The sequence below is a fragment of the Herpailurus yagouaroundi genome, unplaced genomic scaffold (assembly GCF_014898765.1).
Source record: "Herpailurus yagouaroundi ecotype Mexico unplaced genomic scaffold, PumYag 165, whole genome shotgun sequence".
In the NCBI taxonomy this organism is placed as follows: Eukaryota; Metazoa; Chordata; class Mammalia; order Carnivora; family Felidae; genus Herpailurus; species Herpailurus yagouaroundi.
In genome coordinates, this window is record NW_024412406.1 from 18,138,513 (window position 1) to 18,162,499 (window position 23,987).

A 23,987-nucleotide genomic window follows, 5' to 3' on the forward strand; every position below is an offset into this window, starting at 1 on the left:
TCTAAGTGATCAGCAGGACGCGCGGTGAGCCCAGCGTCCTCCTACGCCGCCATCTTCCCTCCTCCTTTCGCAAAAGTCGTTTTCAATAGAGTTTTCAATAAGTGATCATTCTACAAATTGTCATCTGAATGTGGCTAAACAGCCTATGAAAACAATAGAGTACACTGAAACCAAAATAGTTGTCATTCCTATTTGTTTAGCATTTAGATGGTAATTTAATAGTATTGACCTTAAGATAAATCTTTATCTTAACTAATGAAGCCCCCTTTCAAGTGAAGCCTCACCCCACCCAGGTAACAGACAAATATTTGAAAGGGAAGGAATTGCCAAGGACTCCCTCTAGAGACTTTGTAACTGCACTTATATCACACTTGGTAATTTCCTAAGTGTTTTCACATGTCATTACATTATTTGATACTCAATGTTCATTTTAAGAAAGAGATAACTGGCTAAGTGTGGTCATGTGACTTCCCCCAAGAATGAATACCTACAATGATGAGTGGTAAGAAGCAGGAACCGGAGTAAAATCTAAGTGCTCTGCTTCCAAATTCTGTGGTTTTATATCCTCATTAAGTAAAAAGGCTGTATTGAGCAATATAATTGTAAATGACAAAGATAATCTTTTTTTATCTGGTCACAGGCCTGAGGAAGCAGAGCAGTCCTCTCTGCCTTCTGGGTCCACTGCACCAGGCAGATTATGGCCTTGCACCAATTTCTAGTGTCCAAAGTGGATCTTCTCACTGGTACATTTCAACTTATTCATCAAAATAATAACAATTACCTTGTGCCTTCTATTTTAGATACACATTCTTCCCTCATTTTGTCAAAGTATTCTTTTTCAGCTGGCCTACTAAATTCCAATCAACCCATTAGCACAACTTTTGGTCTACAGGACCTTGTATCTTGTAAGGTAAATGGTGCCTTGCTGTTGACAACATACCAGACAACACATCATTGCTAAGAGCAGCTTAATCTCTGCTGAGTGCCATTGGAGGTGCTCAGAGATGAATAGCTAATGCTTAGCCAACGTCTCCAAGGTGGCAAAAGTAGACAGATCCCATTTTGAATGAATCATGTAATTGGGTGCAGATTTTTCTGCAACTGCACACACATGTGAATGGATTCCAGATATGCAAGGTTAGATGAGAATTGATGCTGGTGGTCTTCTCCCTCCTGCCACCTAGGTGAGCACCTGTCCAACTTGGGCTCTCCTTACAGGCCTCATAGCTCCAAAGCCAAGCCCTCACCTACATGTTGACCTAGTCACCCTTTCCCAGGGCCTTCACCACCACTTCCATAAGCAAGCCTCCTAGCCTCCCCAACTCCTCTACACCTGCTCCTTCCAGACTCTTCAATGCACTGTAGAGTTTTCTGTGTTGCTCCAGAAACATGAACATTCTGCTGGATGTCCTCACTATCAGAGGTTGGTTAGAGCTGGTCTAAGACCAAAGACACAAAGACTGGTCAGTGGCTACCATCACTAGAGCTCTGCTACCATCTAGGTAATAACTGTTAGGACCTCTGCATTTCCTTCACCCTCCTCACAGCATCTCCTTCTCTCAGTCTTCTTCATTCTCTTAGGGCCAGGCCTCACCTCCAGATACTAAGTAGAACAATCCCATGGAACCAATTTAAAAAGGATAGCTCTGGAAGTGACATGCTGGGTCCCTATACAAGGTTGGTCTTACCTGAGACACAGTCTAAACTCTTCCACAAAACTGACCAGAACTAGACAGTCTCTAGGTGGAGTGAGAGTGTGACAAGTGCTTGCCCATAAGGGAAGCAGCAACCCTGCCCAACCCTGCAACAACCCTTCAGAGGGTCTCCCTGCCCCAGGTCCCAGGGCTTGAACATTCTGTAAGCGACTCAAAGGCCTTATCTGTAACTTTCTCAGAGGCCTAAGCAAAACAGTCAAATGAACAAATATTCAATTCAGCCTTTGTTCTCATATTAAAAAAAGAAAATCCTTGGTTCCCAGGATTTCAGTCCTGAAGCAAGGCAGACTGGCTATTCAGTGTAGATGTATCGCCCTCTGCTGTTCAAAAGGAAATGGACTGTAAACAGGAGTTTCAACTTCAAAATATTCCTCACCCCAAATCACCCTCAATTTTCAGTATCCCTGATGCCTCTCTCTCAGCCACCTGAGATTTCAAGAATTGTGAGAAAAACACTCATGGAAGCACCAGGGTAGGGCCGTGTCTAGAGGGGCGCCGCCCTTTTACTGCATTCTTCTGAGGCTGAAGTTTTGCAATAGTGTCAAGTAGTTAGTCAGTTGGGGGATTTACGTTATAACCTGACAAAAATTTGTGTTGAAGCTTCTGTTTGGAAGCAGAAACTTTGGGGCAGTTGTTGAACTTCTGAGGTCTCAGACCCATCCACTCGTTGGCTGGGTCAGGACAGAAGATGTAAGAGATCCAGGCAGCAAATTCACAGTGAATATGTGCCAGCCAGCTGCTACTGGGCGGAGGCAAAGGCCAAGAGACATTCCCCCTCCCTCAGGCACATCCCAGAATTCCCCAGATGGCAGGTCTTAGTCAAGTTTTCCTTGACCAGCAGGGTGAGGTGTTTTTATTTAAAGGCAGACACACATTCCAGCCAGAAATGGTTCCCCTGGCATCACATTTAGCAACTTTGACCCATGAGGCATCTGAATTTACAACCTCTGGTTACCACCTAGAAGAGGAGGAGGCAACACGTCTATACTTAAAAGCATAATCCACAATACAAAGCAGCTAACAAGAAGGACCAGAGGATGGTACAGAAAATACATGCTGGAGGATGTAGGAGGGGAGGATCCTCTCCCTGGAACCAGAGCACAGGGAACAGGGACCTTCCCTTTGTAGTTCACATTGGGGAACTTCCACTTATTTTGTGTCCAAACTTGATAGCATAACAGATATCAGTTTCCTAGCACTGCTGTAAAAAGGTAGTATAAATGGGGTGACTTAGGACCACAGAAATGTACTCTCTCACAGTTCTGGAGGCTAGAAGTCTGACTGAAATCAAGGTCTTGGCATTTTTGCTTCCTTTTGGCAGCTCTCAGGGAAAATGTGTTTCACAACTTCCTCTTAGCTTCTGGAATTGCAGGCAATTCTCAGGGTACCTCAGTCTCTGCTCCCATAGCCATGGCCTTCTCCCCTGCATTTGTGTCTTAATGCGGTGTTCTGTGTGTCTCTATCTGGGTCTCCTCTTCTTATAAAGACACTAGTCAAATTGGATTAAGGGCCCACCCTACTCCAGTAGACTGTACCTTAACTTACATTTTAATTGCATCTGCAAAGACTACTTCCCAATAAGATCACAATCACAGGTACCAAGGGTTCGGACATATCTCTGTTAGTAATACAATTAAACCACAATGACAGGGCTATAAAGTTGGGCAGATTTGGATTTTGTATTTAGGCTGAAGTGCTGGGAAATGTTAGTGTTCATCTGATAGAGAGTTCTCAGAGCATTGGCTGAAACAAGCCCATTTACTCTCAGCTCCTGTCATATAATTCACAAACTCTGGAAACAACACTAGTGATACGATGGAACCAGATTTTTTCAGGGAAGAAAAAGCCCTAGTTCATAGTATTTGCAGATTTTCATGGTGTAACTATTCCCTCCCAGGCCTATTTCAAGCTACCAACATGACACCTCGCTTGCAGAATTCCAGAGAATTTAACAATATGTGGCTCCCATCCACTGGTACTAACTAACTGGCTCCAGCATGCCACTGGGCCTATTATTTTTAAAAATGTTAATGGTTAAAAGGAGTTTCCCATTAAAATTTATTTTAAATATTTGCATATTGAGGTCAAGATTCCCCTACAACTTTTGATTATATATGTATAAAATGATTGGTTTATATATAATTCATACCAAATTTTAAGTCAAACATGCCTCTGGGTCATTCTGTTTTCTGGTTCTCATTTACCCTGAAATAGCTTCAACATTCTCCTCCAATCCCTTCCAGACACTCTATCCCTTACATTTGATCTGTCTACCATCCATAGTTTCCCTGTCCTCCCCATATCTATTCCTATATCTGACACCTCGCTCGTATTCTCTCAGGACTCTGGCAATCAGCTCTCTCTAACCCAAGTCCTGTCACTGACCTGGGGCCCTTCAGTTCCCATGTGGTTTTCCAAGCCAGCACCCTTTCCCTCATGGCTCGCTGCCCTACTAGGATAGCTGGATGTCCTCCAGCTCTCAAACCTTGAACTCCAGCCTCACACCCTAAACCCATCATTGCTCACCTCACCAGCTAGCTCATCTGTACACACAGCATTTACATCTCACTAACACCTCCTAATTCCCCAAATCTATCAGCCATGTCCCTTTCTTTAACCCTTTACCTGTTCAACTTAGACTCTGGCATCACCATTGTAACTATTCCTTTGTCAATACCCCTAATTCCTTCTACTGCCCCAACCAATATTTAATTGAACATCCACTGGTGAGGTGAATGTTGCCGTCACAGATCCATGATCTCCAAACCCAGTTGCAACCCTGCCCTGCATGCTTCTCTGTGTCCCAGAAGACCCTAGTCTTTTTACCATGCTCCAACATTCTCCACCAATCTCCTGCTTCACTTTCAGCAAAAGACATTATGTCTGCATCACAGGAAAATATAATATAGAGAGCACACTATTATTAACAAAGTATTTTCACATAGGTTCATTTAACGTACACAACAACAGGGACAGGTAGGCAGGGAAAATGTTATTATTCCCATTTTACAAATCAAGAAACAAAGGTTCAAAAAAGTAACACATGTCAACATCAAATAGTTACTAACAGAGCCTGGGTAGGATCACAGGTCTCCCAGTTCCAAGAATCCCAGGTCAAGCAGTGAAGTAGGTGATTTGCCCAAGGGCACCAATGAGGTCTTGGCAGCCAGGATGAACATCCATGTCTGTGGGTAACTTCCAAAGTCTTTACCCACCTCTAGAGTGTGCTGCCTTCTCAACAATTGCTTTTTTGCTCTCAAAGCACCTGGAATTCATGTATTCTTTGTTTAAAAATAAAAAGTAGGATGATCTTGAAAACAATTTTATTTTTCTTTCTTTTGTGAGTTGTTACCACCAATGATTGTTTACTTATGTTAGTGTTTATCTGATAGGGAGTTCTCAGAACCTTGGCTGAAACAAGCCCATTTACTCTCAGCTCCTATCGTATAATTCACAAACTCAAAACAACACTGGTGATGAGATGGAACCAGACCAGGGCTCTGATCTGGAAATGTCATCCCATGAAGCCCAAATGCTTGCCTATTGGCCTACAAAGGTGTCATGGAGAATTCACTGGGTGAATCCATGCAGACTTACCAGCTGATTTTCTATAAACACACGATACAAGCCAAAGCCACTTCCATTGGGAATGGGGGCCATAGTGAATCACTTGTTGCAATTCCAGACAGGTAAGAGTCTCAGATCTTTCCTGGGCCTTCCAGTGAAGCATGAAAACCAAAGGGAATTTGCTTCTGTTGATAAAAAAGGACTACTCTATCCCAGTTGTTCTACCAATACCTTGCTTTGTTCGTGCTGTACCTACATCATTGTACATGGTTGTACATAGAGGCAGCCATGCAAAAGAGTTACTGACCTCCCTTGTCATCTGGTACAGCCTGCATATCTGCCTCTCACCTTGGAGATATGCTGCTCTTCAGCCTGCCTCCAATGGATTGGACTGAACCCCACCCATCAGAACTGATATCTGTGGGGTACACCAGAAACACTGGACTGGGAGATGGATGACTTGGCGTCTAACTGTGAACCTGGATAAGACACATGTCTTCTTGATCTTGATTCCTCCTCTCTCAGACAAGAGGTTTGCTGTGGCCAAAGCTAACTTAGTAACACTGTGAAAACTGCTTATGCTGTCACCCCAAAGAGAACTTCCAGGGAAGAACCCAGAAAGTGATGAAGGAAGAGAGGACAGAGGAGTCACCTTTAAATAAGATTGATTTAGGGACTTACAATAAGTTTGCCACTGGACAGTGTTTCCTGAAAGTGCCAGAGGAGATGGAAAGTGAGGAGCAGCAACATGTTAGTTAGGCTACGAAGAGCAAACCAAATGAAGGGAAAGCCCAGGCCTGTTCCATGGGTGAATCAGCAGACAGCACACACCTGTAGAATTATTGATTCATGCATGTTGTAAGCTGTTTTTATGGACATAATTGGGGATGAGTGTAACAGAATGTTTCTGGCCCATGGGGACCTTGAAGGCAATGTAGGGTGCTCTTGGTGGCTCTGAGGACAGTGGTTTAAGAAGGATGTTTCACAGTCCCTGCCCTTGGAAGCCCACGGTGACCATGTCATCCCTACCCTTCCATGGGAGAGTGGGGTGGTGGGAAGAGCACAGGGTCATTGCAAACATTAAATGAAATTATCCTGCTCAAAGCACAAGCACATAACTTTCAATAAAGGGTAGAAACTGTTAATGTTCTGTGGCTTACTTCAAAGGCAAAGGAAAGTAAAGCTCTCCTAGTAGCTCCAGGTTGCACTCAAGTTCAATGTATTCAGACATGTGAAGACAAAAATGAACCTTCCCCTCCCCACTGCTGCCCCTGAGCTTGGACCAATAACTAATACCTTCAGACCTGTCCAACTACAAAGGGGGCATCTCAGTACCTGTGGGGAATGATGCAACAGCACTGGGAGGCAGCTACCACACAGGCTAAGAGCACCAGATTTCATTCTTTCTCATTGCCAAGTAGTATCCCATTGTATATATAAACCACATCTTTCTTATCCATTCATCAGTTGATGAACATTTAGGGTCTTTCCATAATTTGGCTATTGTTGAAAGTGCTGCTGTAAACATTGGGGTACATGTTCCCCTATGAATCAGCACTCATGTATCCCTTGGGTAAATTCCTAGCAGTGCTATCGCTGGGTCGTAAGGTAGATCTATTTTTAATTTTTTGAGGAAACTCCACACTGTTTTCCAGAGCGGCTGCACCAGTTTGCCTTCCCACCAACAGTGCAAGAGGGTTCCCATTTCTCCACATCCTCTCCAGCATTTATAGTCTCCTGATTTGTTCATTTTAGCCACTCTGACCAGTGTGAGGTGGTATCTCAGTGTGGTTTTGATTTCTATTTCCCTGATGATGAGTGATGTTGAGCATCTTTTCATGTGCCTATTGGCCATCTGGATGTCTTCTTTAGAGAAGTGTCTATTCATGTCTTCTGCCCATTTCTTCACTGGATTATTTGTTTTTTGGGTGTGGAGTTTGGTGAGTTCTGTATAGATTTTGGATACTAACCCTTTATCTGATATGTGGCTTGCAAATATCTTCTCCCATTCTGTTGGTTACCTTTTAGTTTTGCTGATTGTTTCCTTTGCTGTGCAGAAGCTTTTTATTTTGATGAGGTCCAAATAGTTCATTTTTGCCTTTGTTTCCCTTGCCTCTGGAGACATGTTGAGTAAAAAGTTGCTGTGGCCAAGATCAAAGAGGTTTTTGCCTGCTTTCTCTTCTGGGATTTTGATGGCTTCCTGTCTTACATTTAGGTCTTTCATCCACTTTGAGTTTATTTTTGTGTATGGTGTAAGAAAGTGGTCCATGTTCATTCTTCTGCATGTTGCTGTCCAGTTTTCCCAGTACCTTTTGCTGAAGAGACTGTCTTTATTCCATTGGATATTCTTTCCTGCTTTGTCAAAGATTAGTTGCCCATACGTTTGTGGGTCCATTTCTGGGTTCTCTATTCTGTTCTATTGATCTGAGTGTCTGTTTTTGTGCCAGTACCATGCTGTCTTGATGATTACAGATTTGTAATACATCTTAAAGTCCAGGGTTGTGATGGCTTCCACTTTGGTTTTCTTTTTCAAGATTGCTTTGACTATTCGGGGTCTTTTCTGGTTCCATACAAATTTTAGGATTGTTTGTTCTAGCTCTGTGAAGAATGCTGGTGCTATTTTGATAGGGATTGTATTGAATATGTAGATTTCTTTGGGTAGTATCGACATTTTAACAATATTTGTTCTCCCAATCCATGAACATGGAATATTTTTCCATTTTTTTGTGTGTCTTCTTCAATTTCTTTCATAAGCTTTTCTATAGTTTTCAGTGTATAGATTTTTCACCTCTTTGGTTAGGTTTATTCCTAGGTATTTTATGGGTTTTGGTGCAATTGTAAATGGGATAGAATAGATTCCTTGATTTCTCTTTCTGCTTCAGTATTGGTGTATAGAAATGCAACCAATTTCTGTGCATTGATTTTACTTTCTTTTTATTTATTTATTTTTTAAATTTACATCCAAGTTAGTTAGCATATAGTGCAACAATAATTTCAGGAGTGGATTCCTTAAACTGTGCACTGATTTTATAGTTTGTGAGTTTGCTGAATTCATGGGTTGGTCTAAGAGTTTTTTGGTGGAACCTTTAGGTTTTTCCATATAGAATATCTTGTCATCTGTGAAGAGTGAAAATTTGACTTCCTCCTGTGAAGCCATGTTTGACTTCAATGTTCATAAGTAGGGAAACTTGTGAGTTAACTGTAGGAGTATTTTGTATGTAGGCATAAAAAGAATGAAGCACACATCTCCATGAGGTGATGTAAAAAAGGGTATAAAAATGCAGTTTCACATTTTTATAAAAAAGCAAGGCATAGAAGTATGTGTATAGTAATCTTATTTTAAAAAGTGGATCCATATGTGTGCATATATACATAGAGAGCATGTGCATAATACATACTTGTACATGTTTGTTTATGCGTAGAAAATTTCTGGAGAGCATGTAAAATTTGTCTCAAGTTCCATGGAGGGAAAGGACTGGGGACTGGGATACAAGGGAGAATTATTTCATGGCATAAAGTTTATACTGTTTAAATTTTTACTGCATGCACATATAACTTTTCAATTAAAACGTATTTATTTTTATTTAACTGCACTTGGGGCAGGATCACCAGTGCTGAGAGGGGTTCACTTGCTTTGAGCAGCTGTGCCATCAGCATTTAACACCCACCTCAATGACTTTGCTTCCTGTCCATCTGCAACCAGTCTTCCCCTTCTAGCCTTCTTCCATACCATCTCCAGTGTTCTCTTTCAAAAATGTAGATTTACCTAAGCTAAGAAATCCTTGTTGCTTCCTGTTTCCTATAAGATAAAGTCTGATCTGCTTAGTGGGGCATTAGTGGGAAGTGTTATTGCACCTAGTACAGTATCATTCTTGGGCCTTCCAGAAGTCCACTGCCTTCCTCTCTTTTCTACTGTCACTACCCTAGACCAAGCTTATCATCTCCTTGGTTTACCCTACCAGGATCCTAACTGACAGTCTTTTCTCCAGTTTTTCTCCATTCCCATCTGTTCTCCATAAATTACTTTCTTTTAAAGTGCAAATAATATCTATTGCTCCCCTGCTTATAACCAACCCTTTAAAACTACCTACCCACCAGGGGCACCTGGCTGGCTCATTAAGGAGAGCATGCAACTCTTAATGTTGGGGTTGTGAGTAGCCCCATGTTGGATGTAGAGATTACTAAATAAATTTTAAAAATAGATAGATAAACTTTATAAAGAAGAAAGAAAGCTGCCCACTGATCTTAAGTTAAAACCCCAGCTCCGTAGCAGGTCCAGTGCCATCTCTCCCCAGTTCTTTCCTCTCTGCTTTGATTTGATTTCTACCAACTACTGTACACTGCTTAGTTCCTTGAAGATGCCATTCTGTCTTTACTCTGAGTCTTTGCACATGCTATTTTGGGTCTTAAGAAACTCTTCTCTCTTCTTCTTGGTCTTCCAACCCCACCTGACTCACTCCTTCAGCCAAAAGGGTCATAAAAATAAGAATGCCATGAGAGGGGCACCTGGGTGACTTGGTCAATTAAGCATCTGACTTCAGCTCAGGCCATGATCTTCTGGTTCTTGAGTTCCAGCCCTGCATCGGGTTCTGTGCTGACAGCTCAGAACCTGGAGCCTACTTCAGATTCTGTCTTCCTCTCTCTCTCTCTCTCTCTCTCTCTCTCTCTGCCCCTTCCACTCACACTCTCTCTCTTTCTTAAAAATAAATAAACATTTTAAAAAAAGAATTCCATGAGAAAATCATAAATGAAGGAAGAAAGAAAAAGTCACCAATCTGAGGAGGAATCCTGTAGGAATTCAGCTGTCAGAAGAGAACTGTATGAGTAAGACCATCGAGGAAAGAAAGGGCTGGGCAGTCTGGAGAATGGAAAGTAGAGGAGTCCATCTGGTTAATAAACTGGGGAAGACTGAGTGAATGGTTGGTGGAGAATGGCTAGAAAAAGTGAAAGACCTTGAAAGCCAAGATAAGGAGTTTGGTCTTCATTTTTTAAACAGTGGGAAAACTTGAACCATTTTTAACCTAGCAAGTGACAACCTCCAGTATTTATTTTAGAAAGATGTAAACAACAGAGATCAGAGCAATGAAGTTGGGGAGATGGGTAATCTTAGGGAAAGAGAATGAGAGCCTGGCCCAGGGCAACAGCAGGCAGAACTGGTAGAAGAAATGGACTTGAAAGAGATGTGGAGATAACCTCCTGGGCTTCATAACCAAGTGAATGGGAGGAGAGTCAAAGGAATCAGAAAGGACTCACCACCTCGTCAGAATAACTGGGAATATGGTAAGGTTATTGGCCGAGATGGGAATCACAAAAAAGGGAGAAGATTTGGAGGAAAACAGTGAATTAGGTCTGGAACATGCCAACTTTTGGGTGGGAGATCAGGAAGCCCATGTCCATAATTAAAATCAGACACAGTTCAGGGTACAGTATGCTGGGCCTTTCACACAAACCACATGTTAAGTTTGGTTTAATCTTTTCTCGTGTGGCATGTTTCCATGACTCCTATTTTCCATATCCCAACAAAGCCATGTGAATTGTTTGTTCGCCTTGCATGCAAAAACGGAATTGTAGAAGTACAGGGAGAGTGGAGATAAGGTCTGTGAATAGGAGAAGACCTGTTGTTCCAGGACCAAAATCTAGAAAATGGTTTTTCTCTTTAAGCCTACTACTTAAACAGCACGCTACTATTTCTCTTCAAGTCCCAACTCTGCTATGATGAGCAACCTGGGGCAACTTCACCTCTACTCTTCCCTTAGCCCCTGGACACTTTGAAGTCCACAATACAAATATTTTTCATAGTTATGCAGTTTTTAAACTCCTTTTTGCTTTTGAACTCTTCAAAGGTGTATATCTTGTCTCCCTAACTAAATTCTTAATTCTTAAAAAGCCAAATTTATGCCAGACATTTAACTGGATTGAAACTGATACTGAATTCATTTGGGGAAGAAAGGAGAACCACCTTGAAAGGACAGAGTACAGCAAGAGGTGATATGTTGGTTAGAGGTGTGAGGTGGTATCAGTTCCTAACATAGAAAAGAACCTATTCTAACATAAAAGAAATCCTTCCTCCATTTTCTAAGAAAAATGACTTTGCATTCTAAATATGTTCTAAAGAAAGGAAAATACTGGTAATTGTCAAGTAAATTACCTTCTCAACTCGCTAAAAATCTGTTTTTCAGGGACTACCTTTTGTTTATAAGCAATATGGATAAAATACAGAACTTGTCCTTTATAATTAATTATATTTGGTTGTTCTAAACAGTATAAGACTGAAGAGTAAGTCTTTCACTTTCTTTTAGTTCTTCCTTTTAGAGGTCTACTTGTGTGACCATTATGATTGGGCAACTTTTTTTAACATTTTATTTTATTTTATTTTATTTTATTTTATTTTATTTTATTTTATTTTATTTTATTTTTGAGAGAGAGAAGTGTGAGTAAGGGAGAGGGGCAGAAGGAGAGAGAGAGAGAGAGAGAGAGAGAGAGAGAGAGAGAGAGAGAAAATCTTAAGCAGGCTCCATCCTCAGCATGGAGCCCGACATGGGCCTCAATCCCACAATCCTGGGATCATGACCTGAGCTGAAATCAAGAGTCGGACACTCAACCGACTGAGCCACCCAAATGCCCTGATAAATGGGCAACTTAAAAGACGCTTATTCCTGACTCAGCTCATGACAGAATTCCCTGGGCAGAAGAGGTAGAACAACCTCAAGTATTGCCAATGGGCAGATTGTGTATTTGCCATGATGGAGGAAGATGTATGTGGGGGAGGTGGGGAGAAAAGTTTTGTGTTGCTAACTGACAAGTACCAATAGGGTAGGGCTCTGATCACAAAGATCTCTCCAGCTGTCCCGCCAACAGCTCCCACCAATCTGTCATCAATATCACTGTTTAATATAGAACCCCCATTAGGATCACCCATCAGCATTTATAGAGCCGCTGGAAGAATGAACCTACTACTCATAGCTTTCAGCAGGGAGTGTAATTAGGAGTAGGAAAGGAAGTGGTTCAAAAGTGGATCTGAGACTACTCTTGGGAGCAGCATGAAACATGACTCTGAAGGTTGGCAAAGAGAACAGGGAAAAGACACTCGAGTGATTGCTTCATTGTCTTGCCAAAGGCTCCATTCCCACTCCTTTTAGAGCATACCTTTCCCCTTCTGAGATTCCCCCAGGCACCAGGTGAACAGGTAGGAAAGCTCCTTCTAATCCCTGGTGGCAGCAATGTCTGTTGGCTCTGTGTCACATTCCTTTCCAGACTTCACAAGCCTCAGGTTACAAAGGTCTCATTGCACAATTCTTAGGAGAGTGGGCATGGAGGCTGGGCTGGGATAAAGGAGAGTCCTGTATGTGTCAGAGATCCAGGTGTGGCCAGATGCCAAGGCACCCCAGGTGGTGGCAGCAAGAGAAAGAATCAAATGCCTTGATCTCTGGCAAGGTAGATTTCTTTGCTTTTTTTTCCTCCCAAAGCTGTTAAATAAAACTGATCAGGATGCATTTTCTTGGGTAATTTGATGGAAAACATTTCAAAAGTTCACTTGGCATACCTGTGTTTCAGTTTACTGTACAGATGAAAATGCAAAACCCACAATGAAGAATCTGAAATTAAAGCTCTTTTTATAAAACCCTCCATTTCTTACAATCAGCTTTCTCATGAAGTTTTATGCTGTAGTATATGCAAAATTACTCAATATATTACACAACCTTTGAAATTAATGTGGAAGCTGAAAGACATTACTACAACCCGTTTAAACCCTATGTCATGATGGAATGTTCTTTTCTATTAGTGATCATTTAATAATTCTCTTTTATGAAAGATAATCTGCATGGATAGCTAGAAACATATGGAAGTTCCTTACAGGATATACACTTTTCAGTTGGTTAAAAAACAGTCTAGCAGCCTAGAAAATATTCATCAGATCTTTGGCACTGATGACTATGAAAATGAGATCTATATTTATATTTAGCAATTTCATTTCCTTTCAGATTTTGGGACTTTAGACAGATATTAATATATTTGCAATGAATTGAATAGGAAAAAGCTGTGAATATCTGTATCCAGGGAATGCCTGGGCTCAGACTTACAGGTTAATTAGAGATGCAAGACATATACAGCTCTACATAAAACAAACCCTGGAAAAATCTAAGGCAGCTCATAATTACAAATAAAATATTAATTCATGGGAAGAGTCAGGAGAGGCTCATAAAGGAGGTATATTAGGTAGTAAGGATAGGTTACCACACATGATGTAATAGCCACACCTGCCAGATGAAGTGTTCACTCATACATACATCTATGGAGTATACATATATATGATATATATACAGAGTATACACACTCATACACATAAACAAAGTGATCTAGCTAAACTGGAAAAGGCAAGGCCACAGAAAGTCTGCATATTTATTAAAAAGCAGAAAGGTTGTTAATGTTATAAATGCCTTTTTTCTTTTCTTTTTCTTTTTTTTTTTTCCAGTGAACTACTTCTAATCAGGCCTCAAGGCAGAATAACCTGTCAGTTTCCCTGGATTTATTTTAATTGTTATCTCAGCCTTTTGGATGGGGTCTTGGTTGCCTTTTCTTGACCTTGACCAAAGATTGTTCTATTTGGAGCTATAAAGGGTAGGAGAGTTTTGGTGACTGGTGCCACCTATATAGAGTACTTGAATTTACTAATAACCACTCCAAGGGTATAAAATGAGATTTCCTTTCTTAGGATATTCTAAAATAGGTCAGATATGAATAGTTAATTCTTTCAGCATGAATTAGGGGCAGGGAATATTGAAGACACCTGGCTGAAAGTAAGAGGACTTAAACTATGTTCCCCAAGCTAACACTAACTAGCTTAATGACCTAAGTCAAGACACAACCTCTCTGTGCTGGTTCCCTCTTGTAGAAATGAGGACATTGGAATGTATGATCTCTTAGCTCCCCTCCAACTCTAAAATTCCATGGTATGTGACTAACACAATGCTCAGAGAACATTATAGTCAAGGAACATAAATGTAGACAAGTTAGGACACTATGTTTTTTGGATATTATTTTAAGTTAAACCTAAACTTGGTTTTCAATAACTATTAATGAAGTCTAAAAGTTGGACCATTGAGGATTTAATTTTCAAGGACCTAAGAAGTTGGATCATAATGTAACTGTAGGGGCACCTGGGTGGCTCTGTTGGTTGAGCATCTGACTTTAGCTTAGGTCATGATCTCATGGTTTGTGGGTTCAAGCTCTGCATCAGGCTCTGCACTGACAGCTCAGAGCCTGGAGCCTGCTTCAGATTGTGTGTCTCCATCTCTCTCAGTCTCTCCCCCACTCACCCCTGTCTGTGTCTCTCTCTCAAAAAATAAACATTAAAAAAACATTTTTTAATAAATAAATACTGTAATTGTAAAAATCATGATGGTTTCTCTAGAGGGAGGTTGAATATATAGTAGAGTTAATGTACAAGTACATTTTGTTTTCATCTGGACCTCCGGATTTATTGACATGCTTTAGGTTATTACTACTTTTATAGTGTATAGAGTATTGGTCTTACTGCTGAGATATATTTATTCCTGATGTTGGAGGTCATAGTGTGTTAAAATTGTGTCCTGTGGTTAGAGATTGGATCTCCCGTCCCCTGGTCTATTGCTATTGGAGTCCCCTGTGGGTAACTAATCTATCTGTCAGAACACTGGACTGCTGCTTCCACTGAGGGAATGTGGCAATAAACTTAGCTCTTGCGGGCAAATCTCAGCGTGCTTGCCTGAACAGTCTTGTACTCAGCTCTGGGGTCGCAGTGTGTTGAGACACGGAGGGAGGCCAATGGAGATGAGTCAGGACCTGGCGCTCACCCCATGCTCCGCCCTACTGGTAAACAGAACAGCTATTTGCCGTCACTTGAGCCTCTCTGGGCCCCAAGACTCCAGGAGGAAACAAATACTTTAGAAGCCAAAACCCCAAGGCAAGGTAAAGAAAACAGAAATGTCTGCATCCCCAGCGATGATTTCACTGGCATGAGTTCTTTAGAGGGGGAGGAGCTGTAGATGGTTCCAGCTGAACTGTTTTACCTACTTCTCAACCATAAGGCCCTTCTCTTTCACTGTTTATAGGAGATGATGGCCTTTTGCCTTTTAAGCCTTGAAATTTCAAGGCTTTAAATTTAATCTTGGTTGCTAACCCATAATAAACTTATTTCTCCTCTTTTTATTACTTTTATTTCTATCTTTGTATTATCTTCTATGAAAATACTTCTTTCAGTTCTTTCAGTTAACTTATTTTTTGTTAAGTCTATTCTTCCCTTTCAATGTTGGGAAGAAGCTATTAAAAGAATAAACACCACCAGGCAATAAATGTAAACTACTCTACAAAGTAATTTTACACTAACTTCCTCGAGGTAACTGTTGCTTTTGCATTTTTGCCATGGTTGGGGATAGACCGGTGAGGGGTTAAAAGTCTTGGAAATATCTTCATCTGGCTTCATGACATTAAATAAGTCTGGCTATTAAGAAGACATAACACAACTCGCTTTCTGGTGGGACTGCCTTTGGCCTTTTTCTGATCATTGGGAACCTTTACCATAAAGTATGTGGTGCGTAGTCTCTATGCTTATCTTATTCCTAAGCCTGGAGATATACTCATCTCCTGGTCCTCTCTTTCTATTTTTTTAGATAACAGCAATTTCTATTCTAAGCTTAGCAATTGTTACATACCTGAACTGGAGGCATGGCTAGCTGTTTCCTTCTAGCTCTGTCCGGTAGTGTCCTGCCTCTAATATATCAATAGCTGAACCTCCTGTTACTTTCTTCTCAGTGGCCAAGTTGGAGCCTGGGCTGAATATTGTGATGTCACAGAGTAGAATCCTTGCTCCTCCCAAACTCCCAGCTGAGACCCTCTGGCTTCAGTATTTTCTGTCTTGCCCATGGTGGAAGGTTGGGAAGGTTAATCCCTTTATTTGTTAACTGACCTATAGAGCTATAGAATCTTACTGTGAACAGACACCTTAAAGACCTTGTGACTAGATTCTAATCTAACTCACTTATTTTACAGATGCGGACATTCAGATTCTAGGTAGTTCATGGCAGAGCTAAATCTAGAACCCAGCTGCCTTCAGGGTCAGCCCCCTACCCTTCTGAACACACTGCACTCACAATGGGCTCTGCTCTCTGGGTTTTATCAACATCATTGTTCTCTGGTAGGCAGCTCATTGGTTGATTTTTACCTGAATCTACCCATGACAAGAGACCATTCAAATAACGTGCATCATGGGAAGAGAACAGAGTCTCAGGGAAGATCATTAGTTTTTTCAAAAAATCTATAGGTACCAGAAATAGCTAACTTTGGTTCTGGCCCAAACTCTGAAATTCTGAGCCACCTGACCAATTCTAGATTAACAAGTAATGTGACTTTTGAGTAACTGATGCTTTCAATGAGATTTAATGATAAGAAAGAATGCTCAACCCAGGATTAGTGTTGGCTGCAATGCCATACAAGGTTCTAGTGCTTGATGAGGAGAGAATGGGAAGGAATAATCAGTAACAAAATAGGCTTTCATTGGAATTTAATTCTCTTTCATACCCTCCACTTTTTCTATATACTGTCCCCATATGACATTAAAAAATTGTCTGCATTGCATGAGATGACCTGTATCTGTGAAGCCTGAGAATTGTACTTGCAAAATCTCTCAAGTGGGGAGCATATATTGTACTTTTATAACACCAGCTACTAACATTTTATATCATATTTTAGCATTTACAAGCCATTTCCACATATTTCATTTAATCTTCACAGCTCAGTGAGGTAAACACTGTATTATTTTTAGTATGACTTTATGAGTGAGAAAATTATAGCTCAGAGAGAGGTTGTGACTTGCACAAGATCACAAAGCTAATTAAGTGGAAACAGTAACATCAACTACAAATCAGATCTTCCAACCAACCATTTTCCCTACCACAGGACTTCCCCAGGGTGGGAGGAATTGTCATGTGGTCCTGGAACACACTTGAAGGTAATTGCATTAAGCAACCTTTTGATTAACAATAAATTATTCCTCTGGGTCATAAATGTTGCTTTGCTAACCTCCTACATGTCTCAATAAAAACTTAGAGAAATGGTTAATGAACATTAATTTCAAACTTTAAAATAATATAATCATTGCCCTTCCACCTGACAATTCCACATCTGAGAATTCTCCTAAGGGAATCATCATGGATATGAATAATATTTAGCTATAAGAGGTTCTTTGAAGTATTGTTTATAATAGAAAACAAATTAAAAGCTCAATATTAGAAAAGTGGTAAAATGGATTATGCTTAACTCATGAAAATAATGTTGTTGGTGAAATTTTCCAGAACTTTAATCATTCATGTGCTATCTCTAGAATATTGCCATCTGCGCTAATACCTACTTAATATCTTCTTTATTTTTAATTTATTTTTCTTTTCAAATTTTTATTTAAACTCTAGTTAGTTAACATACAGTACATATTGGCTTCAGAGGTAACATTCAGTGATTTATCACTTACATACAACACCCAGTGCTCATCATAACAAGTCCCCTCCTTAATACCCATTACCAATCTAGCCCATCCCCCACTCACCTTCCTCCATTAACCCTCAGTTTGTTCTCTATGGTTAAGAGTCTCTTGTGTTTTCTTTCCCTCTCTTCTCTTTCCCCCCTTTCCCATGTGTTCATTGTTTTGTTTCTTAAATTCCACATATAAGTGAAAGCATATAGTATTTGTCTTTCTCTGCCTGACTTACTTTGCTTCGCATAATACATCATAGCTCAATCCACGTTATTGCAAATGGCAAGATTTCATTCTTTTTGATGGCTGTGTGATATTCCATTTCATATATATACCACTTCTTCTTTATCCATTCTTTAGTTGATTGACATTTGGGCTCTCTCCATAGTTGTGCTCTATTGTTGATAATGCTGCTATACACATCGGAGTGCACATGCCCCTTTGGATCTGTGTTTTGTATCCATTGGGCAAACACCTATAGTGCAATTGCTGGATCATAGGGTAGTTCTATTTTTAACTTTTTGAGGAAACTCCATACTGTTCTCTAAAATGGCTGTACCAATATGCATCCCCACAACTAGTGCAAGAAGGTTCCCCTTTCTCTGCATCCTCACCAACACCTGTTGTTTCTTGTGTTATTAATTTTAGCCATTCTGACAGTTGTGAAGTGGTATCTAATCGTGGTCTAGATTTGTATTTTCCTGATTATGAGTGATGTTGAGCATCTTTTCATGTGTCTGTTAGTACTCTGGATGTCTTCTTTGGAAAAGTGTCTTCTCATTTCTTAACTGGATTGTTATTTGGGTGTTTGGTTTGATAAGTTCTTTATAGATTTTGGATACTAACCCTTTATCAGCTTTGTCATTTGCAAATATCCTCTCCCATTCCATAGGCTGCCTTTCAGTTTTGTTGATTGTTTCCTTCACTGTGCAGAAGGTTTTTATCTTGATGAAGTCCCAGTAGTTCATTTTTTGCTTTTGTTTCCCTTGCCTCTGGCAATACGTTTAGTAAGAAGTTACTCCCACGGGCTGAAGTCAAAGAGGTTACTGCTGTGTTCTCGTCTAGCATTTTGATGGTTTACTGTATCATATTTAGGTCTTTCATCCATTTTAAATTTATCTTTGTGTATGGTGTAAGAAAGTGTTCCAGTTTTCTTCTTCTGCTTGTTGCTGTCCAGTTTTCCCAATACCATTTGTTAAAGAGACTGTCTTTTTTCCATTGGATATTCTTTCCTGCTTTGTTGAAGATTAATTGAACATATAGTTGGGGTCCATTTCTGAATTTTCTATTCTGTTGATCTATGTGTCTGTTTTTGTATTAGTACCATACTGTCTTGACTACAGCTTTGTAATGTAGTTTGAAATCCAGAACCATGTTGCCTCCAGTTTTTTTTTTTCTTTATCAGGATTAACTTTTGCTATTTGGGGTCTTTTGTGGTTCCATACAAACTTTAGGTTTATTTGTTCTGGCTCTGTGAAAAGTGCTGTCGGTATTCTGATAGGGATTACATTAAATGTGTAGATTGCTTTGGGAAGTATAGACATTTTAACAATGTTTGTTCTTCCAATCCATGATCATGGAATGCTTTTCTATTTCTATGTGTCCCCTTCAACTTCTTTCATAAGTGTTCTACTTAATATATTCTTTCAATTAACTCTCATATTTTACTGAAATAAGAGAATTTAAAGGTAATTTTTTTATCACTACATAGGTAGAAATGTAGTACAATTACCTTAAATGTCAGATAACCATAAAAACAAATATAACAAAGTCAGGCTCTGAGTCAGTCCCACCCACCACTACCCTCTCAGCAGTCATGATTCTGCCACAACAGAAAGGTGCATATGGCCCACAAATAGGATACCCCTGGAACACCTGGTTCTGATGGCCAGGGTGATTGTCCTTCTTGTCCCCCACAGGACATCTCCTACATAAGGACACTCCTTTAAGTCTGGGAGTTACAGCTGGACTACCTAATATAGAAGAACAAACAGATTTGGGCAAAATGAGGAGTATGAGGAAAAACTTGCAAATGAAAGAATAAAACAAAACCTCAGAAAAAGAACAGAACAAAGCAAAGATAAACAATCTATCCAATACAGTTCAAAGTAATTGCCATGTTTACTTTATGAGCTCAAGAGAAGATTATATGAAAACAGTGTGAACTTCAATAAAGAGACAGAGTATAAGAAAGTATGAATCAGAGCTATAGAATACAATAACAGAAATTAACAATATACCAGAGGGAATAAACAGCAGATTAAGTGATACAGAACAGTGGATCAATAGTCTTGAAGATTTAGTGGAAATCACCCAAACTGAAAAGACAAGAGAAAAAAGAATTTTTTAAAAGTGAAGATAGTTTAAGGGACCTCTAGGAAAACATCAAGCATACTAACATTTGTCTTTTAGGGGTCCCAGAGACAGAAGACAGAGAGAAGGGGGCAGAAGACTTATTTGAATAATTAATAGTTAAAAACTTCCCTAACTTGGAAAAGAAAACAGATATCCAGGCCAGGAATAATAGAAAGTCCCAAACAAGATGAACACCAAGATACATATAATTTAAATGTCAAAAATTAAAGGCAAAGAGAGAATCTTAAAAGCAGCAAGAAAAGAGCAATTAGCTGTATAAAAGGGAACCTGCTATAAGAGTATCAGCTGATTTTTCAGCAGAAACTTTACAGGCCAGAAAGCAGTGACATGATATATTCAAAGTGCTGAAAGGAAAAAAAAAAACACAACCAGGAATACCAGGCAAGTTTATTATTAAAAATTGAAGGGGAGATAAAGAGTTTCCCAGATAAGCAAAAGCTGAAGGAGTTAATCACCACTAAACAGGCTTTATTGTAAGAAATATTAAAGAACTTCTTTAAGTGGAAAATAAAAGGCCAAAACTAGAATTAAGAAAATATATGAAAGAGAGTTCTGGGAATATGGCAGCATGGGAGGACTCTGGGCTCACCTCGTCCTGCTGATTGCTTAGATTCCACCCACATCTTCTTCAATAACCCAGAAAACAGCCGGAAGACTAGCAGAACAGACTCTCCAGAGCCAAGCATAGACAAGAGGCCCACAGGAAGAGGGTAGGAAGAGTGGTAAGGCGGTGCGTGCTACACAGACTGGCGGGAGGGAGCAGGGGCAGTGGAGGGGCAGCCCACCAGGCAAGGCAGAGCCCCTGAAGTATGGCTTGCAAAAGTGGAGGGGCTGGACTCCGTGAATTCTGACAGCCAGCGGGACTTAACATCTGGAATGTTAAAACTCAACAGCTCTGCTCTCAGAGAGCAGGGAAGGCAGGAGGATGCCGGGAGGGAGAGTGGTTGAGCCCCCATAGGACAGAGCTCAGCGGGGGAACAAAGGTGCTGGCAAGTGCCATTTCCCTCTCTCATCCTCCAGCTGAAATACCAAAGGGAACCAGTTCCCATCACTGAACTTGCTTGCACCGCACAAATGCCCAATGCTATGCTTCTGTGGATCCATCCCTCCGACAGACCTGCCTCTCTCCCAGTGCTGCAGGGCCCCTTCCACAGGGGACCACCCATGGCAAAGCTGGCTAAGCCTGCCCCTCCCGCCCCTGTGCAACTTGCGGATCCACCCTGTCTAATATGCCCTTGGCCAGATACCATCAAAGCAGCACCACAAGCCTGGCAGTGTGCAAGCAGCCTGGACAGGGGCCACACCACTCCACAGTGAGTCCTGCCCCTGGGAGAGGGGAAGATAAGGTACACACCAGTCTGACTGTGGCTCCAGTGGTGGACTGGGAGCAGACATTGAGTCTGACTGCGGCCCTGCCCACCAACACAAGTTACTCTGGACAGCACAGGGGAAGTGCACTGCAGTTTGGAGCTACTGCAGGGACTACCCAAAGTGATGAAATGGAAGAATTCTCCTCAAAAGAAACTCCAGGAAGTAGCTACACCTAATGAATTGATCAAAAACGATTTAAGCAATGTAACGGAACAAGAATTTAGAATAATAGTCATAAAATTAATCGCTGGGCTTGAAAAAAGCATAGAGGACAGCAGAGAATCTATTGCTACAGAGATAAAGGGACTAAAAGATAGTCATGAGGAATTAAAAACTGCTATAAATGAGGTGCAAAATAAAATGGAGGCAGCCATAGCACAGATTGAAAAGGCAGAGGAGAGAATAGGTGAATTAGAAGATAAAATTATGGAAAAAGAGGAAGGTGAGAAAAAGAGAGATAACAAATCCAGGAGTGTGAGGGGAGATTAGAGAACTAAGTGATGCAATCAAATGGAACAATATCTGTATCATAGGAATTCCAGAAGAAGAAGAGAGAAAGAAAGGGGCTGAAGGTGTACTTGAACAAATCATAGCTGAGAACTTCCCTGATCTGGGGAAGGAAGCAGGCACTGAAATCCAAGAGGCACAGAGAACTCCCTTCAGATATAACTTGAATCAATCTTCTGCACAACATATCATAGTGAAACTGGCAAAATGCAAGGATAAAGAGAGAATTCTGAAAGAAGCTAGGGATAAACAGGCCCTAACATACAAAGGTAGACACATAAGGGTAGTCACAGACCTATCTACTGAAACTTGGCAGGCCAGAAAGGAATGGCAGGAAATCTTCAAGGTGATGAACAGAAAAAATATGCAGCCGAGAATCCTTTATCTAGCAAGTCTGTCATTCAGAATAGAAGGAGAGATAAAGGTTTTCCCAAACAAACAAAAACTGAAGGAATTCATCACCACTAAACCAACCCTATAAGAGATCCTAAAGGGGACTCTGTGAGTGAAATGTTGCAAGGACCACAAAGTACCAGAGACATCACTACAAGCATGAAACCTACAGACATCACAATGACTCTAAACCCATATCTTTTAATAATAACACTGAATGTAAAGGGACTAAATGCTCCAACCAAAAGATATAGGGTATCAGAATGGATAAAGAAACAAGACCCATCTATTTGCTGTCTACAAGAGACTCATTTTAGACCTGAGGACACCTTCAGAGTGAAAGTGAGGAGATGGAGAACTATCTATAATGCTACTGGAAGTCAAAAGAAAGCTGGAGTAGTCATACTTATATCAGACAAACTAGACTTTAAATTAAAGGCTGTAACAAGAGATGAAGAAGGGCATTATATAATAATCACAGGGTCTATCCATCAGGAAGAGCTAACAATTATAAATGTCTATGCACCCAATACGGGAGACCCCAAATATATAAAACAATTACTCACAAACATAAGCAACCTTATTGAGAAGAATGTGGTAATTGCAGGGGACTTTAGTACCCCACTTACAGCAATGGATAGATCATCTAGACAGGGAATCAATAAGGAAACAAGGGCCCTGAATGATACATTGGATCAGATGGACTTGACAGATATATTTAGAACTCTGCATCCCAAAGCAACAGAATATACTTTTTTCTCAAGTGCACATGGAACATTCTCCAAGATAGATCACATACTGGGTCACAAAACAGCCCTTCATAAGTATAAAAGAATTGAGATCATACCATGCACACTTTTAGACCCCAATGCTATGAAACTTGAATTAGCCACAGGAAAAAGTCTGGAAAACCTCCAAAAGCATGGAGGTTAAAGAACAACCTACTAAAGAATGAATGGGTCAACCAGGCAATTAGAGAAGAAATTTAAAAATATATGGAAACAAATGAAAATGAAAATACAATCCAAATGCTTTGGGATGCAACAAAGGCAGTCCTGAGAGGAAAATACATTGCAATCCAGGCCTATCTCAAGAAACAAGAAAAATCCCAAATACAAAATCTAACACAGCACACCTAGAGGAACTAGAAGCAGAACAGCAAAGACACCCAAACCCAGCAGAAGAAGAGAAATAATAAAGATCAGAGCAGAAATAAACAATATAGAATCTAAAAAAACTGTAGAGCAGATCAACGAAACCAAGAGTTGTTTTTTTGAAAAAATAAACAAAACTGATACACCTCTAGCCAGGCTTCTCAAAAAGAAAAGGGAGACGACCCAAATAGATAAAATCATGAATGAAAATGGAATTATTACAACCAATCCCTCAGAAATACAAGCAATTATCAGGGAATACTATGAAAAATTATATGCCAACAGACTGGACAACCTGTAAGAAATGGACAAATTCCTAAATACACACTTCTAAAACTCAAATGGGAACAAATAGAACATGTGAACAGACCCATAACCAGCAAAGAAATTGAATCGGTT

The 23,987-nt window shown here is 40.3% G+C and overlaps 1 protein-coding gene across 3 annotated transcripts in view; it reads right to left on the reverse strand.

Moving 5' to 3' along the window:
• DNAJC5B (DnaJ heat shock protein family (Hsp40) member C5 beta) overlaps positions 1-16,114 on the reverse strand; it is a 106,113-nt gene extending 89,999 nt beyond the window's left edge. Inside the window, exons 1-2 of one of the 3 annotated variants that reach the window (XM_040487698.1) lie at positions 15,974-16,114; positions 12,429-12,840 (exon numbers count right to left, since the gene is read on the reverse strand). The gene's annotated coding sequence lies outside the window, so the exon portion shown is untranslated. The remainder of the gene's footprint in view (positions 1-12,428; positions 12,841-15,973) is intronic. The other 2 variants (XR_005794206.1, XM_040487697.1) reach the window with 2 other exon arrangements.
• Positions 16,115-23,987: the final 7,873 nt, after the last annotated feature.